The sequence below is a fragment of the Oncorhynchus clarkii genome, chromosome 10 (assembly GCF_045791955.1).
Source record: "Oncorhynchus clarkii lewisi isolate Uvic-CL-2024 chromosome 10, UVic_Ocla_1.0, whole genome shotgun sequence".
Classification (NCBI taxonomy): Eukaryota; Metazoa; Chordata; class Actinopteri; order Salmoniformes; family Salmonidae; genus Oncorhynchus; species Oncorhynchus clarkii.
In genome coordinates, this window is record NC_092156.1 from 18,552,859 (window position 1) to 18,570,264 (window position 17,406).

Genomic DNA, 17,406 nt, shown 5'->3' on the forward strand with positions numbered 1-17,406 from the left:
TTGAAAACCTGCTCTGCTCTTTGAGGGTTGTATTACTGGGCAGTCTACCACTAATATGCTGGTAATTCATTTATCACGATGGGGAAGTGGCAATTAAGCAAACACACACAATGCTCAATCAATTCTCCCATATGCAATTACTGCAGATCACCGTGAATGGCTTTAAATGGCCCATGTGTAGGCAGCCATTGGCCTATAGAATACTGAATAGTGGGACGTCCAACCTGGTCTCGGAGCATTTTGTGTTATTCTGTATGTAAATCCGAGACACTCTGTTTAGTATGATATGTTACGTTTGGTATGGTGTGTATTAATTTGAGGATATGTTCAGAATTTACTAATCTAAAAATGTGTTACGAATTGGCAAACCGAAAATTAGTTAGCTAGGCTAGGGGTTAGGGTTAGCTAAAAGGGTTACGGTTAGGGGAAGGGTTGGCTAACATGCTAAATAGTTGCAAAGTAGATAAAAAGTAGTAAGTAGTTGAAAGGTTGCTAAAATGCTGAAGTTGTCTGTGATGAGATTAGAACTCGCAACCTTTGGGTTGCTAGACGTTTGCATTATATGCAGTTTGTTTTTGCCTTAAGTAACCATCTTTCTTGTACTTACTTTATCATACAAATTTTAGCGTCCCGGATTTACATCTATTATGTTACGTCTATGAGACCAGACTTAGATGTCTGTGTGTGTATACCACCTATGCAGTAACAACCTATGTATGTTGTAACAGAGCTTGCACGATAGGCTATAAATTGTTGGACAAAACAGACAAAAACAGCAAATCGGCTCCAAGTGATTTTAATTTAAGAATCTATTCCCAAGTATTTCCACGCATACTAGAGAGAAACATGTGATTGTATACAAATGTAAGCAAGGTTTGAAATTATTTATGTTTTAGTCACATATCTGTTTTGGCTTGTTTTGTATAGGGTTACGTTCAACTTTAAAGAAATCACAGACACAGCACCTCAGTTATTATTAAGACATGTAAAATATAGGTACAAAGAGTTTCAAACATCATTCAAGTGCACCTGAGCATGTACAGTGCCCTCAAAGTATTCACACCACTGGACTTTTTCCACATTTTGCTGTGTTACAGCCTGAATTTAAAATGGACTAACTTGAGATTGTGTCACTGGCCTACACACAATACTCCATTATGTCAAAGTGAAATGTATTTTTTACAAATTAATACAAAATTAAAAGCTGACATGTCTTGAGTCAATAAGTATACAACCCCTTTGTTATGGCAAGCCTAAATAAGTTAAGGAGTAAAAATGTGCTTAACATGTCATATAATAAGTTGCATGGCCTCAGTGTGCAATAATCATGTTTAACCTCATCTCTATACCATACACATACACATACAATTATCTGCAAGGTTCCTCAGTCGAGCAGTGAATTTCAAACACAGATTCAACCACAAAGACCAGGAGGTTTTCCAATGCCTCGCAAAGTAGAGCACCCATTGGTAGATGGTTAAAAAAAAAAATCCTTTGAGCATAGTGAAGTTATTAATTACACTTTGGATGGTGTATCAATACACCCAGTCACTACAAAGATACAGGCAATCTTCCTAACTCAGTTGCTAGAGAGGAAGGAAACTGCTCAGAGATTTCACCATGGAGCCAAACAGTTCGTTTTATCCTGTCACAGCCATTAAAATCTGAGGATGGATCAACATCATTGTGGTTACTCCACAATACTAACCTAAATGACAAAGTGAAAAGGAAGCCTGTACAGAATAAAAATATTTCAAAACATGCATCCTGTTTGCAATGAGGCAGTAAAGTAAAACTGCAAAAAATGTTTGGGGCAAATCCAACACAACACATCACTGAGTATCACTCTGAATATTTTCAAGCATGGTGGTGGCTGCATCATCTTATGGGTATGCTTGTCATCGGCAAGGACTAGAGAGGAAAACCTGGTTGTCTGCTTTCCATCAGACACTGGGACAAATTCACCTTTCAGCAGGACAATAACCTAAAACACAATGCCAAATATACACTGGAGTTCCTTACCAAGAAGACATTGAATGTTCTTGAGTGGCATAGTTACAGTTTTGACTTAGTTTCGGCTTGAAAATCTAAGACAAGACTTGAAAAGGGCTTTCTAGCAATGACAGAGCTTGACAGAGAACCAACTTGACAGAGCTTGACAGAGAACCAACTTGACAGAGCTTGAAGATTTTTTTTATATAGAATAATGTGCAAATATTGTAAAATCCATGAAGCTCTTAAAGACTTACCCAGAAATACTCACAGCTGTAATCGCTGCCAAAGGTGATTCTAACATGACTCAGGGGTGTGAATACTTATGTAAATTAGATTTCTTTATTTCATTTTCAATAGGGGGAAAAATAATTGAATACATTTTGAATTCAGGCTGTAACACAAAATGTGGAATAGGGTCAATGGGATATGAATACTTTCTGAAGGCATGTGACAATTTTACTTAAAGATCCCAATGCAGCTGTTTTCATCTCAATATCAAATTATTTCTGGGTAACAATTGAGTACATTGATCATTTTCAATTCGAATGGTCAAAAAGAAACAGAAATAGCTTCTTAGCAATTTCTCAAGCAAGAATTTAGCTAGGACTGTGTATTTGTATGTAATTTTCCCTTTTTGGGGGAAATTGTAAAGTCCCTTTTTGTGGCATCTGACCACACTACTGAACAGTAGTCCAGGTGCAACAAAACTAGGCCCTGTAGGACCTGTCTTGTTGATTGTGCTGTTAAGAAGGTAGAGCAGCACTTTATTATGGACATACTTATCCCCATCTTAGCTACTGTTGTGTCAAGATGTTTTGACCATGACAGTTTAAAATCCAGGGTTACTCCAAGCATTTTAGTCACCTCAATGCGCCCAATTTCCACAATATTTAGTTGAGGTTTAGTGAATGATTTGTCCCAAATACAATGCTTTTAGTTTTAGAAATATTTAGGTCTAACTTTTTCCTTGCCACCCACTCTGAAAGTGACTGCAACTTTTTGTTGAGTGTTGCAGTCATTTCAGTCGCTGTAGTAGCAGATATGTATAGTGCTGAGTCATCCGCATACATAGACACACCAGCTTTACTCAAAGCCAGTGGCATGTCACTAGTAAAGATTGAAAGTATTGGGCCTAGACAGCTGCCCTGGGGAATTCCTGATTCTACCTGTATGTTGTTGAAGCTTCCATTGAAGAACACCCTCTGTGTTATGTTCGACAGGTAACTCTTTATCCGCAATATAGCAGGGGGTGTAAATCCATAACACATATGTTTTTCCAGGAGCAGACTATGATCAATAATGTAGAAAGCCACACTGAAGTCTTAACAAAATAGCCTCCACAATCTTTTTATCATCAATTTCTCTCAGCCAATCATCAGTCATTTGTGTAAATGATGTGCTTGTTGAATGTCCTTCTCTATAAGCATGCTGAAAATTTGTTAATTTGTTTACTGTAAAATAGCATTGTGTCGGATTAAACACAATTGTATTATTCTTCACTATTCTTAGAGGAATGACTTTTGCTTCCTTCCAAGCCTGGGGGCACACTTTCTGGTAGGCTTAAATTGAAAATATGGCAAATATGAGTGGCAATATCGTCCGCTATTATGCTCAGTAATTTTCCATACAAGTTGTCAGTCCCGGTGGCTTTTCATTGTTGATAGACAATAAAAATTAACCTCTTCCACACTCACTTTGTAATGACGTTCGTCTGTACGAGAGGCAGACCAAAGCGCAGCGTGGTTGTTTTGATTCATGTTTTAATAAATAACTTCACATGAACAAACTAACAAAAACAAGAAATGTGAAAACGCAAAACAGTCCTATCCTGTGACAACAAACACAGTGACAGGAACAATCACCCACAAACACACAGTGACACCCAGGCTACCTAAGTATGATTCTCAATCAGAGACAACTAATGACACCTGCCTCTGATTGAGAACCATACTAGGCCGAAACATAGAAATACCCAAATCATAGAAAAACAAACATAGACTGCCCACCCAACTCACGCCCTGACCATACTAACTACATACAAAACAAAGGAAATAGAGGTCAGAACGTGACACACTTTACAGAATTCAAAATTACAATGCTCGTCTTTCATATAATTTGGTCAGATATACTTGAATGTGTAGTGCCAGTGTTTGTTGCTGGCATGTCATGCCTAAATTTGCTAATCTTGCCAATAAATAAATAAATAATAAAAGTTGTTGGCAATGTCAGTTGGTTTTGTGAGGAATGAGCCATCTGGTTCAATGAATGATGGAGCTTAGTTTTCCTCTTTACACAAAATTTCATTTGAGGTGCTCCAAAACATTTTACTTTAAATCTGTCATTTATCTTTGTTTCATAGTGTAGTTTATTCTTTTTATTCAGTTTAGTCACAGGATTTCTCAATTTTCAATACATTTGCCAATCGATTGTGCATCCAGACTTATTTGCCATTCCTTTTGGCTCATCCCTCTCAACCATATAATTTTTCAGTTCCTCATCAATCCACAGGGATTTAACAGTTTTTACAGTCCCTTTGTTAATAGGTGCGTGCTTATTAGTAACTGGAACAAGCTATTTCATAAATGTGTCAGTGTCTGTTTGCTCCTCATTATACACCATGGACCAACATAGGAATCACTACAAAACTTATTGTATGACCTCTTATACACTATATTAGGCCCAGCCTTTGGAACTTTTGTTTTCCAAGATATGGCTACTATATTGTGATCACTACACCCTATAGATTTGGATACAGCTTTCAAGAAAATGTCTACAACATTAGTAAAGACGTGATCAATATATGGTGATTTCATTCCTGTGCTGTTTGTAACTACACTGGTAGTTTGACTGATAACCTGAACCAGGTTCCAGGCACTGGTTACAGTTTGAAGCTTTTTCTTGAGTGGGTAGCTTGAAAAAATATACCTCTGTTTATCACATACATTATCAAGCATTTCACACATGTTACCCAGATAATGACTGTTAGCACTTGGTGGTCTATTACTTCAACAGTGAGAGATGAGATCCTGAGATCCTCTAATCTTTACAGGAATGTGGTTATGAATATAAACAACACCTCCCATTGGCATTTATATATTTTCTGTAAAAGTGGTAAAAAGGTATCGCTATTTTCTTCTCATAATGTAGCATTCCGCCTAACAGTCTAGGATCACATAAATATGAAAACAAACTGATTTTGGGACATTTTTGGGAAGCAGTCGAGTGCGTGGCTGAACCCTGTCTAGTGTGTAGCACAGCCACTTTCCTAATAAAATATTTTTGCAGGAAGAATGCCAGGACAAACTTTCTTATGGATTCATTTGACCTTTACCAAGGTAGGACTGCAATCTAACTTTTGTGGGAAATACAGTATGCTAGCTAGTCAGTGGTGTAAAGTTCTTAAGTAGTACTTCAAACTATTTTTAGTTAAGTATTTGTTTAGGGTATCTGTACTTTACCTTACTATTTATATTTATTACAACTTTAACTTTTACTCCACTACATTCCTAAAGAAAATATGTAAATTTTTCTTCTATACATTTTTCCTGACACCCAAAAGTACTTGTTACATTTGGAATGCGCAGGCAGGACAGCAATATGGAATAATTCACCACCTATCAATAGGTGGGGCTCACTAAACACATATACTGGATTTGTAAATTATGTCTGAGTGTTGGGAGTGTGCCCTTGTCTGGCAGTAACAAAACAAGAAAATGTTGATGTATACTTTACTTTAACTCAAGCATGACAATTCATTTTTTTCCACCACTGTACTTAAGTATATTTAAAACCAGATACTTTTAGACATTTACTCAAGTAGTATTTTACTGGGTGACTCACTTTTACTTTAGTAATTTTCTATTAAGGTATCTTTACTTTTACTCAAGAATGACAATTGAGTACTTTTTCCATCACTGTAGCTAGGTAAGTTTTAGGTGTCTGTTGATTAAGGCTGTCTTTATGATAATAGATCATATGGGTAACATATTCTCATTGGTTTAAATTATTTTAATTTTTTTGGTGGTTTTTATTTTTGCATCGTGCTCTCAATGTGTCCGTTGGCATTAACATTAGCTGCCAGCTGCCTCCCAAAGCATGTGGAAGGCAATAGTGCTCAGCTAGCTGGCTAACCTTGGGCTGGCTTTGCAAGGAAATACATTGGAACAACCATTGCTTGTGGTAATAAAAAACACTGCAGTCTTTGTCATGTACAGGCAGCATTTTGGTTTAAATGAAAATCCTATGGAGGCTATTTGGAAACAATAGCAAGTCTGCGTTGGAAATTCAACAATGTAAAAGCGAAGCAGCATACTCCTCTTGATAATCTTGGCCTGTTCTTATATATAAAAATGAATGATTCCCGCAGCTCTACAGTATTAAACACATTATGGCTGCAATCAAAAGATAAAATGCCAATGACATCTCTATTTGCATAATGAAACTACCATTTTGGACGTTAACCTTTAAGTTAATGGATCTGTGAGAGTCATGCTACTGGCTTAGTTGGTAGCATGGCGTTTGCAACGCCAGGATTGTGGGTTACAGTAGATTCCCATGGGGGACAAGTATGAAAATGTATGCACTCACTACTGTAAATCGCTTTGGATAAGAGTGTCTGCTAAATGACTAAAGAATGTGATCCTGTCTCCAAGATACCAAAGTTCAAGTTCAATGCCTCCGAATTGATATGCAGGGCCATGGTCCGATGTCTCTAACATGAGAATACTCTCAGCAGAGATTAGGAACATTGTTGAGAGGACACCGTGAGGAATTAATGAAGTTTTGGAGACGAAATGTTGACATTGACACTTCTGAAGTAAGGAAAGCTTAGGGAGCTCAGAAACCCAATGGACTGTGAAGCCGTGACACATCATTGAACGAAGTAAGGACCTATTTGAAATAAGACTTAATTGGACTCTTTAATTTGCATTTCATTATGCATAACTGTTTTACAGACGTGATTTTGCCATTTCAGATTAACCACTTTAGAAGATTAGCGGGCACAATATTAGTAGCTATTTCATGAACTAAAACGAGGTCGTGGCTTTGAAATTCAATCAATTTTGAAATAATGTTCCCTTATTGCAACCTTTCACCCAAGCTGTTGTTGGTTGTAAATCAAGTGCAGGGTTCCATGCCGGAATCTCATCAGTATTCATTAAAACTAATTTGATGAAGCAAAAGGTGATCCTGAGATAATATTTTGTTCTGCTGGGCAGCAGTGATACACCCTGTGACTGATCTCAAACATCTCCCCTTAGAGTGAAGAGGAAATGCAGTACACACTGCCATGACCCTGATTGAAGACGCACATTAAATAATATCCACAGGAGAAAGAAAACACGGTGAGAAAATCCCGAGCAAGCTGCAGGAGACAGATATAGCTGATACATCTCCGGGCTCATCCCCCATCTGTGGTGTTTGACTCTCCCTGGAAATAAATAGTGGTGTGAAGAATCACCTTTTTAATATGCGGTCTGCATAAACAGAAACAAGACAGGTGGTGGGATTCACAATAGGATTAAGCTGAACAGGAAGATACTAGGACTGTGATATCAGTTTTGTGCAGCGAAATGTCACTAATGCAACTCTAATACAGCCTTTCTGGTGCAAACTATTTCTGACAAAGTTCAATTTCTGGCTAGATAGCAGAGAGCAAGAGTTATTTTCAATATTGATGTCTGGCTAAAAATGTCAGTCAAAATGCAGGGTTGGAGCAAATTGTTGCAGATTCTGCTCCTCCCCAGTACAGAACCACTATGAACATGACCAAAGACACTTATTGATAAGACCGGAAACAATTAGAATTTCCCATAGGAAATAAATTCACTTAACCGTCATGTTAACACTAGTTGGGCTTGTGTGTTTGTCTACCGGATAGCTACCACAGTGCCACCAACGAGAATCAGCCTTAGCAAAGCATCTGCACATGTGCACAGGGATTTCCCCCGCTCTAGAAACATTATTTTCCTCACAATGATTGTATCCATTAACTTATAGATTGTTGGGTTTTAATGAAAAGAGGTGTCTTGTGAGAAGTTCGATAAAATATGACAAACCCTATTTACACGTTTGGCAATGTTTGATCGGAGGAATAGGTCTATACGCTCTTCCACCAACCCCTGCGTGGCTGGTTGTCATACTACAATGCAAAAAAGTGTGACGGCTAACGCTAACAAGCTAAGCCATATTTTTTTTACTTTACAGTTAAACTTCCCACCTCCTCTTCAAGCACCACTTTGATTCCCAAACTGGGGTACATGTAACCCGGCCGTCGGGAGTACGCCAAATCAAAATGTGATTCACTTTAAAAAATATATATATTTCCAAACAGTCCATTTATATTTTCCAACTGGGCTATACATTTGGGTGGGTTTTTTTTCTCGCCTGAGTAGTCTCGTTTCACTGCCAAAAGTGTCAATTGAACCATCTAGTGTATATCAAAATAATAACACAATGTCAAATACAGGTAGCCTAGTCAAATAATTAACATACAATCACATTAACCGTTACTCTCTCGCGGGAATTCCACTAACGGTCCGCATGTAGCCAAACGTAGCTGCTGCTCATGTTGGTATCTGTACTGATAGCGCAAGCCATGACAGACATAGTGGAGTGGCATGCAAATAGTTGCTCCCAAAGCCACTTGGGTACACTGCAGCATCCACCGAGAGGCTCTTGCTGCCAAGGGAATGCATGACCGCTTGAAAGACATTTTGGACACTACAGTGAAAATGGTTAACTTTGTTAAAGCAAAGCCTCTGAACTCTCATGTATTTTCTGCACTATGCAATGTTATGGGCAGCAATCATGTAACGCTTTTACAACATACATAACTGCGCTGGTTATCAAGGGGCAAAGTATTGACACATTTTTTTAAATTGAGAGATGAGCTTAAAGTTTTCTTTACTGACCATAATTTTCACTTGTCTGTCCGCTTGCATGATGACGAGTTTCTCACACGACTGGCCTATCTGGGTGATGTTTTTTCTCGCCTGAATTATCTGAATCTAGGATTACAGGGACTCTCTGCAACTATATTTAATGCAGTACAAAAATGAGACTATGATTAAGCAGTTGGAGCTCTTCTCTGTCTACATTAACAAGGACAACACTAAGGTTTTTCCATCATTGTATGATTTTTTTTTGTGTGCAAATGAACTCAAGCTTACGGACAATGTCAAATGTGATATAGCGACGCACCTGAGTGATTTCGATGTGCAATTACGCAGGTACTTTCTTACGGATGACACAAACAACTGGATTCGTTATCCCTTTCATGCCATGCCTCCAGTCCACCAGTCCAGTCCACAATCCACTTTTCATGCCATGCCTCCAGTCCACACCGATATCTGAACAAGAGAGCCTCATCGAAATTGCAGCAAGCGATTCTGTGAAAATGTAATTTAATCAGAAGCCACTGCCAGATTTCTGGATTGGGCTGCGCTCAGAGTATCCTGCCTTGGCAAATCGCGCTGTTAAGACACTTATGCCCTTTGCAACCACGTACCTATGTGAGAGTGGATTCTCGGCCCTCACTAGCATGAAAACTAAATACAGGCACAGACTGTGTGTGGAAAATTATTTATACATTTTTATTTCACCTTTATTTAACCAGCTAGGCCAGTTGAGAAGTTCTCATGTACAACTGCAACCTGGCCAAGATAAAGCAAAGCAGTGCAACACAAACAACACAGTTACACATGGGATAAACAAACATACAGTCAATAACACAATAGAAAAAAATCCATATACAATGTATGCAAATGTAGTAAGATTAGGGAGGTAAGGCAATAAATGGCCATAGTGGCAAAATAATTACAACGTAGCAATCAAACACTAGAGTGATAGATGTGCAGAAGATGAATGTGCAAGTAGAGATACTGGGGTGCAAAGGAGCAAAAAAAAAAAAATATGGGGACAAAGTAGTTGGGTGGAGCGTGTGCTACGGGTGGGTGCTGCTATCGTGACCAGTGAGCTGAGATAAGGCATGGCTTTACCTAGCAAAGACATATAGATGACCTGGAGCCAGTTTGTTTGGCGACAAATATGAAGTGAGGGCCAGCCAACAAGAGCATACAGGTCGCAGTGGTGGGTAGTATATGGGGCTTTGGTGACAAAATGAATGGCACTGTGATAGACTACATCCAATTTGCTGAGTAGAGTGTTGGAGGCTATTTTGTAAATGACATCGCTGAAGTCAAGAGTAGGTAGGATATTCAGTTTTACGAGGGTATGTTTGGAGGCATGAGTGTTGGATGCTTGAACTGTTTGGGCACAGACATGGATAGCATGACAGAACTCTGCAGGCTATCTCTGCAGTAGATTGCAACTCCACCCCCTTCAGCAGTTCTATGTTGGCGGGAAATGTTGTAGTTGGGGATGGAAATTATAGCATTTTTGGTGGCCTTCCTAAGCCAGGATTCAGACATGGCTTGAACATCAGGGTTGGCGGAGTGTGCTAAAGCAGTGAATAAAACAAACTTAGGGAGGAGCCTGCTGGTGTTAACCTGCATGACACCAAGGCTTTTACGGTTACAGAAGTCAACAAAAGATAGTGCCTGGGGAATAGGAATGGAACTGGGGGCTACAGGGCCTGGGTTAACCTCTACATCACCAGAGGAACAAAGGAGGAGTAGGATAGGGTACGGCTAATGGCTATAAGAACTGGTCGTCTAGTGCGTTGGGGACAGGGAATAAAAGGAGCAGATTTATGGGTGTGGTAGAATAGATTCATGGCATAATGTACAGACAAAGGTATGGTAGGATGTGAGTACAGTGGAGGTAAACCTAGGCGTTGAGCGACGATGAGAGAGGTTTCGTCTCTGGAGGCACCAGTTAAGCCAGGTGAGGTCTCCGCATGTGTGTGGGGTAGGACAAAAGAGCTAACAAAGGCATTTTGAGTGGGACTGAGGGCTCTATAGTGAAATAAAACAGTAAGAACTAGCCAAGACAGCAGTACACAAGGCATATTGACATTAGAGAGAGGCATAAAGCAAACACAAGTGTTGATCAGGAGAGCTAAGACAACAACGGGTAAATGACGATGAATGGGCAGAGCGGGTTAGTTAGGTACATACAGGACCTGAGTTCGAGGCTGGGGCCGACAGGTAAACAAAATTAGGTATCGTGTTATGAAACGGTCCAGGGGGAATCAGCTGTGTAGCCGAGTGATCATAGGGTCAAAAGAGCAGCAATACGTGAGTCAGGGTGCCATTCGGCAGACACCACTACAATAGGTGAGCAGGGAACACAGCGTTCAGAAAAGCTAGCAGCTCGGCGCTAGTAGATGGTTCTTCGGCGACATTGTAACAGAATAGCCTGTTGAGACCCCCTCGGACTGTTATGTCGGTAGACCAGTCATGATGGATCGGCGGGGCTCCGTGTCGGCAGTTAAAGGGTCCGGGCCAATTGGCAAAATAGGTATTGTAGCCTAAGAATTGGCTGAAGGACCTCTTCGGCTAGCCGGGAGATGGGCCTAGCTCGAGGCTAGCTCCAGGCTAACTGGTGCTTGCCAGTTAGCTAGGAGTAGCCACTCAGATAGCAGCTAGCTAGCTGCGATGAGCCAGTGTAAAGGGTCAGAGCTTGCGGTAGGAATCCGGAGAAAAAGCAGTCCGATATGCTCTGGGTTGATATCGCGCTGTGCAGACTGGAAGGAATTGACCGGGCTGAGGCTGGCTGATGTCCGAGTTAATGGTGATGACCACTAGCAGTGGCTAACTGACTACTAGCTAGTAGCTGGCTAGCTTTTGATGGGGGTTCCGGTTCTAAAGTAAAAAAAAAAAAAAATCTGATCCATACCACATTGGGTGGGGCGGGTTGCAGGAGTGTATGTTCAGTCCGTAGATGGAAATTGAGATTAAAAATATATACGAAGAAAACAATATATACATGAGACAGGACTGACGGGACAAGACAAATAGACGCCCGACTGCTACCCCATCTTGGAATACAGCTCAACGTTGCAGAGTTACAGTCGTATGAAAAAGTTTGGGCACCCCTAACAATTTCCATGATTTCCATTTATAAATAATTGGGTGTTTGGATCAGCAATTTCATTTTGATCTATCAAATAACTGATGGACACAGTAATATTTCAGGACAGCCCGCTTCAAATCATCCCACAGATTCTCAATGATATTCAGGTCTGGGGACTGGGATGGCCATTCCAGAACATTGTACTTGTTCCTCTGCATAAATGCCCGGGTAGATTTTGAGCAGTGTTTTGGGTTGTTGTCTTGTTGAAATATCCAGCCCCGGCATAACTTCAACTTTGTATGACTGATTCTTCAACATTATTCCCAAAAATCTGCTGATATTGAGTGGAATCCATGCGACCCTCAACTTTAACAAGATTCCCAGTACCGGCACTGGCCACACAGCCCCACAGCATGATGGAACCCTCACCAAATTTTACTGTGGGTAGCAAGTGTTTTTCTTGGAACGTTGTGTTATTTTGCCGCCATGCATAACGTCCCTTGTTATGACCAAATAACTCAATCTTTGTTTCATCTGTCCAAATGTGCGTTTGCATACCTCAAGCGACTCTGTTTGTGGCGTGTGTGCAGAAAAGGCTTCTTCCGCATCACTCTCCCATACAGCTTCTCCTTGTGCAAAGTGCGCTGAATTGTTGAACGATGCACAGTGACACCATCTGCAGCAAGATGATGTTGTAGGTCTTTGGAGGTGGTCTGTGGGCTGTTTTTGACCGTTCTCACCATCCTTCACCTTTGCCTCTCCGATATTTTACTTGGCCTGCCACTTCTGGCCTTAACAAGAACTGTGCCTGTGGTCTTCCATTTCCTCACTATGTTCCTCACAGTGGACACTGACAGCTTAAATCTCTGCGATAGCTTTTTGTAGCCTTCCTCTAAACCATAATGTTGAACAATCTTTGTTTTCAGGTAATTTGAGAGTTGTTTTGAGGCCCCCATGTTGCCACTCTTCAGATGAGAGTCAAAAAGAAAAACAACTTGCAATTGCACCTTCATGATTAGATGCACTTGTCTATGAAGTTCAAGGCTTAATGAGCTCCCCAAACCAATTGTGTGTTCCAATTAATCAGTGCTGAGTAGTTACAGGTATTCAAATCAACAGAATGACAAGGGTGCCCACATTTTTGCATAGCCTATTTTTCACGTCTGATTTAATTTCATACAACTTAATATTGCTACACTAAAAATCTTTGTCTGGACAATACCCCAGTACTCAGCTTTTATTAGAAAATGAATGGCATGCCACTGTGATCATTTTCTGTGACGACAGAGTAAATTATTATGCAGCCTCAGAGGGGTGCCCAAACTTTTTCATACGACTGTATGTGCATCCTTTCAAGCACACCCTTCTCATTAACCTGTTGTGAGTTATTCACAATTTTCGATGAACAAATACAATTTTATATTTAATGGTTAAATAAAAAGCAAAATTATTGATTATTATCATTTGTGCCCTGGTTCTATAAGAGCTCTTTGTCAATTCCCACGAGCCGGCTTGTGACGCACTCATTCTTATGTTTATTAAATGTGTGTGTTTGGGTGACAGGCTTACAATGATGGCCCTGGTGCTAGAGGGGGTACGCAGCTGGAGGTTGAATGTTTGAAGGGGTACGGGAGTGTATAAAGTTTGGGAACCACTGTTCTAAAGAATCAGTCGCGCTGTGCACATCATTTTAGATTTTTCCACCTGAATCTCAGATTCATCAAAGTTCACTGACAGATTTCCAAGTTTTAAATAAGACTGTTACAAGACATTATCATAATACCCACAATGCATGACCTTTTCTAAACTGTTATCAGGTAACACACAGTTAAACTACAATATGAGCCATTTGAAAACAGCAAATATTGCACCTGGAATGACATGCATTGTGACATTTTATACAAAGAGAAGTGAAATGGTTTAGGAAAGGGATGATTATTTACAAGGCTCCATTTCAAGATGTTTATTGATTTACATGATTTGATTTAAATTTTACAGTCATGAAAGTGCCTCAGGAAACGTGGTGTCAGCATAAGCCAAAACACAGAAACTGCAGAGGGGCGGTGTTAGACTGGGGAACAGAATGGCAATAGTACTCTACTCTCTTTGGCAGCAGAAAACGTGACTGAAATGAGGAACAGTCAGCCCACGTCATCGACTCAAATCTTCAGGGCATTGGCAGGCCAAGACGATTTAATTTTAAAGTCCCAGGAAGGCAGGCATATTATCACAGTCATTATAAAGCTTCTAGCTTGCAGCCTAACAATAAAGAACCTATGGATAAACATTCAATAGATTTATTGGCATGAATAATCAATGGTTTGTGCAATAGTGAGTAACAGGTCTTTTCATTTTAGACACAATATGGCCAAGAATGTGGAACGAGCCTGATATACAAAGTTATTCTAGATGTCACCATTACTTCAAGGCATTAGTATTCGAAAGATAATGAAAGACAACTAATGACGGTGTCCAGAAAGTCAGCAAGTATAGTAATGTTCCTTTAACACAATATCCTGAGATGTAGGCTATTCAAAATGGCAACTTTTAATTAAACTTTTAATCCAAAAAATAGAATAGTGTGCGTGAATTAATTGTGGTTTCCTTTCCACAGCATCTCAGAAAAAACTGTGCTTTTTAGCTCATTAGTTGAACTCGGTAGCACAGTATTTTCCAATTCAAGATGTCTATGTTCCTTACTTATAAGATAACAACATGATTTTTCCGACGTGCTTGATGCTTTGTAGTCTTTAAGTGAATCTTAAACATTTATATGAAAGCACAATAGACCAAAGTATTATCTATTTTAGTGGAAAAAAATCATAATACAATATACATTTACATGATATTAGCTACGGTGGTGCACTCTAAATATAATGTACAGATTTCATATCAAATCATTTTAACAATACAATTATGAACAATTTCTTTGGTCTTGGCCTAAGGTGCATTTTTGTTCTCGATGTTGCATATTTCCAACGTGACCAAATTTGCAATTCTCGAGGCCTTCACTCCACAGTTAAGCAAGTAAGGCTCTCCATTTTTAGGTTCTCTATATTCATACCTGTCATATCTCTTAGCCATCAGACCATGCTAGTCCTTGAGACACTGCTTTGATCTCAGCCTCAGTACAGTGCTGCAGCTTCCTTGGTTCAGGTAACTTCAAACGCGTTCATCAGTTCAGGTCGACACGTCTTCCCTACCAGACAGTAAGTCAGTCACATGGTTGAAGAATGGGTTTAGATCACCCTTAGAGTACTGTACTCACAAGCTGCATGACTGACAATGTCTTATAACCCTCTCATTACCTAAAAGTAAAAATAATCTATTTTAAAATAATATACTACTTTGCATAACATGAATAACCAGCTCCTAAAACATCAATGGCATTATGGCAAAGCAGGTGGCAGGTTGGACACAAGATAATTAAAGGTACTAAATATATTCTAATATCTCTATCAAACTGGTTTAATACCCTGCCTCGTGTTAGAAACACTAGGTTTTCATTCACAATGGGGATGAAGGATATCTATTATATCCTAGAGTTCTCCCAAAGCAAACATTAGGCTACAAAAATTATAGACAGCTGCCACCTAGGTTTTTTGTTGTTTGAATCTTTCTCCACACAGAATGAATAACAGCTTTCAAGCCACATGAAATTCTTTCTTCCCAAGATATAGAGGTGTGTCTTTTCGAAGACACTCGTCAGATAATTATTTAAATGGTTGAATAAAGAAAATGTCCAAATCTGAAGAGCCTTTTTAAATTTAAATATCATGAAGTATACATGAGACCCACCAAAGATCACCTCTGTTTGATTTCCTCAGGTAGACTCTTCTCCATTAGAACTATGTTTCCTTTCAACCTAGAACTTTTGATTTTCAGAGACATTAATTAATATCGGCCCATCTTGAGTGAGGCACTTAACCCTAATCAGTGGCGATTTTAGCATGTAAATCTTGGTGGGGCAAACTCTGCAACAAGCGGTGCCCACAAACATTTAGGGCCTACATAAAGCTGTCCCAACAGCAGAGCTTTCTTTCCAGCACAATGGAGTGAATCATTACCACTGCTACACTTGGCTATCAGCGGAGCCTTGTCTGGTAGCGACACAATTCATTCAGCCTCATTTACTTCCTTTTTTAAAAACATAGCTGATACGGCTGACCATATCTCCCTGGCATATTACATCATTTATGCAGCAGCATATAAGACATTTTTGGACTCCCCTTGTTGTGTGCGGCAGTCCTTCATTGGCAAATGTTGACAAAGAAAAATATTGTTGGATTGTTGGATAACCGTTCAAAACGTATTTTCCCAGTCTGACTTCCCAGTTGCAATGCTTGCGGTTAGCCAAGGCCACCGATTCCCGCCAAACAACTCATTGTTGAATTTGCGATTTACAACTTGTTGTGAAATGTTTATATCCAATGGCCGATGAGCACCGATATCTTTTATCATATTTTCTCTTCATATGACAAGGATTAAAAATTATTTGCCAGTAGACTTGATTCACGATGATGACTGCTAGCTAAGATTGTGAAAGTTTTTTATTTTTTTTATTTAACCAGGTAGGCTAGTTGGGAACAAGTTCTCATTTGCAACTGTGACCTGGCCAAGATAAAGCATAGTAATTCGACACATACAACAACACAGAGTTACATGGAATAAACAAAACATATTCAATAATACAGTTAAACAAAACAAAACAAAAAGTCTATATACAGTGAGTGCAAATGAGGTAAGATAAGGGAGTTAAAGTTAAGGCAATAAATAGGCCATGGTGGCAAAGTAATTACAAAATAGCAATTAAACACTGGAATTGTAGATGTGCAGAAGATGAATGTGCAAGTAGCGATACTGGGGTGCAAAGGAGCAAGATAAATAAATAAATACTGTATGGGGATGAGGTAGGTAGATAGATGGGCTGTTTACAGATGGGCTATGTACAGGTGCAGTGATCTGTGAGCTGCTCTGACAGCTGGTGAGGGAGATATGAGTCTCCAGCTTCAGAGATTTTTGCAGTTCGTTCCAGTCATTCGCAGCAGAGAACTGGAAGGAAAGACTACCAAAGGAGGAATTGGCTTTGGGGGTGACCAGTGAGATATACCTGCTGGAGCGCGTGCTACGAGTGGGTGCTGCTATGGTGACCAGTGAGCTGAGATAAGGCGGGGCTTTACCTAACAGAGACTTGTAGATAACCTGTAGCCAGTGGGTTTGGCGACGAGTATGAAGCGAGGGCCAACCAACGAGAGCGTACAGGTCGCAATGGTGGGTAGTGTATGGGGCTTTGGTGACAAAACGGATGGCACTGTGATAGACTGCATCCAGTTTGTTGATTAGAGTGTTGGAGGCTATTTTATAGATGACATCACCGAAGTCGAGGATCTAATTCAGAGCCGTCCAGAGTAGTGATGCTGGATGGGCGAGCAG

At 39.8% G+C, this 17,406-nt stretch overlaps 1 protein-coding gene across 1 annotated transcript in view; it reads right to left on the reverse strand.

Annotated features, from left to right (window-relative positions):
• The window catches only part of LOC139418088 (glutamate receptor ionotropic, kainate 4-like), an 89,899-nt gene that overhangs the window by 64,432 nt on the left and 8,061 nt on the right, over positions 1-17,406 (reverse strand). The window lies entirely within an intron of this gene.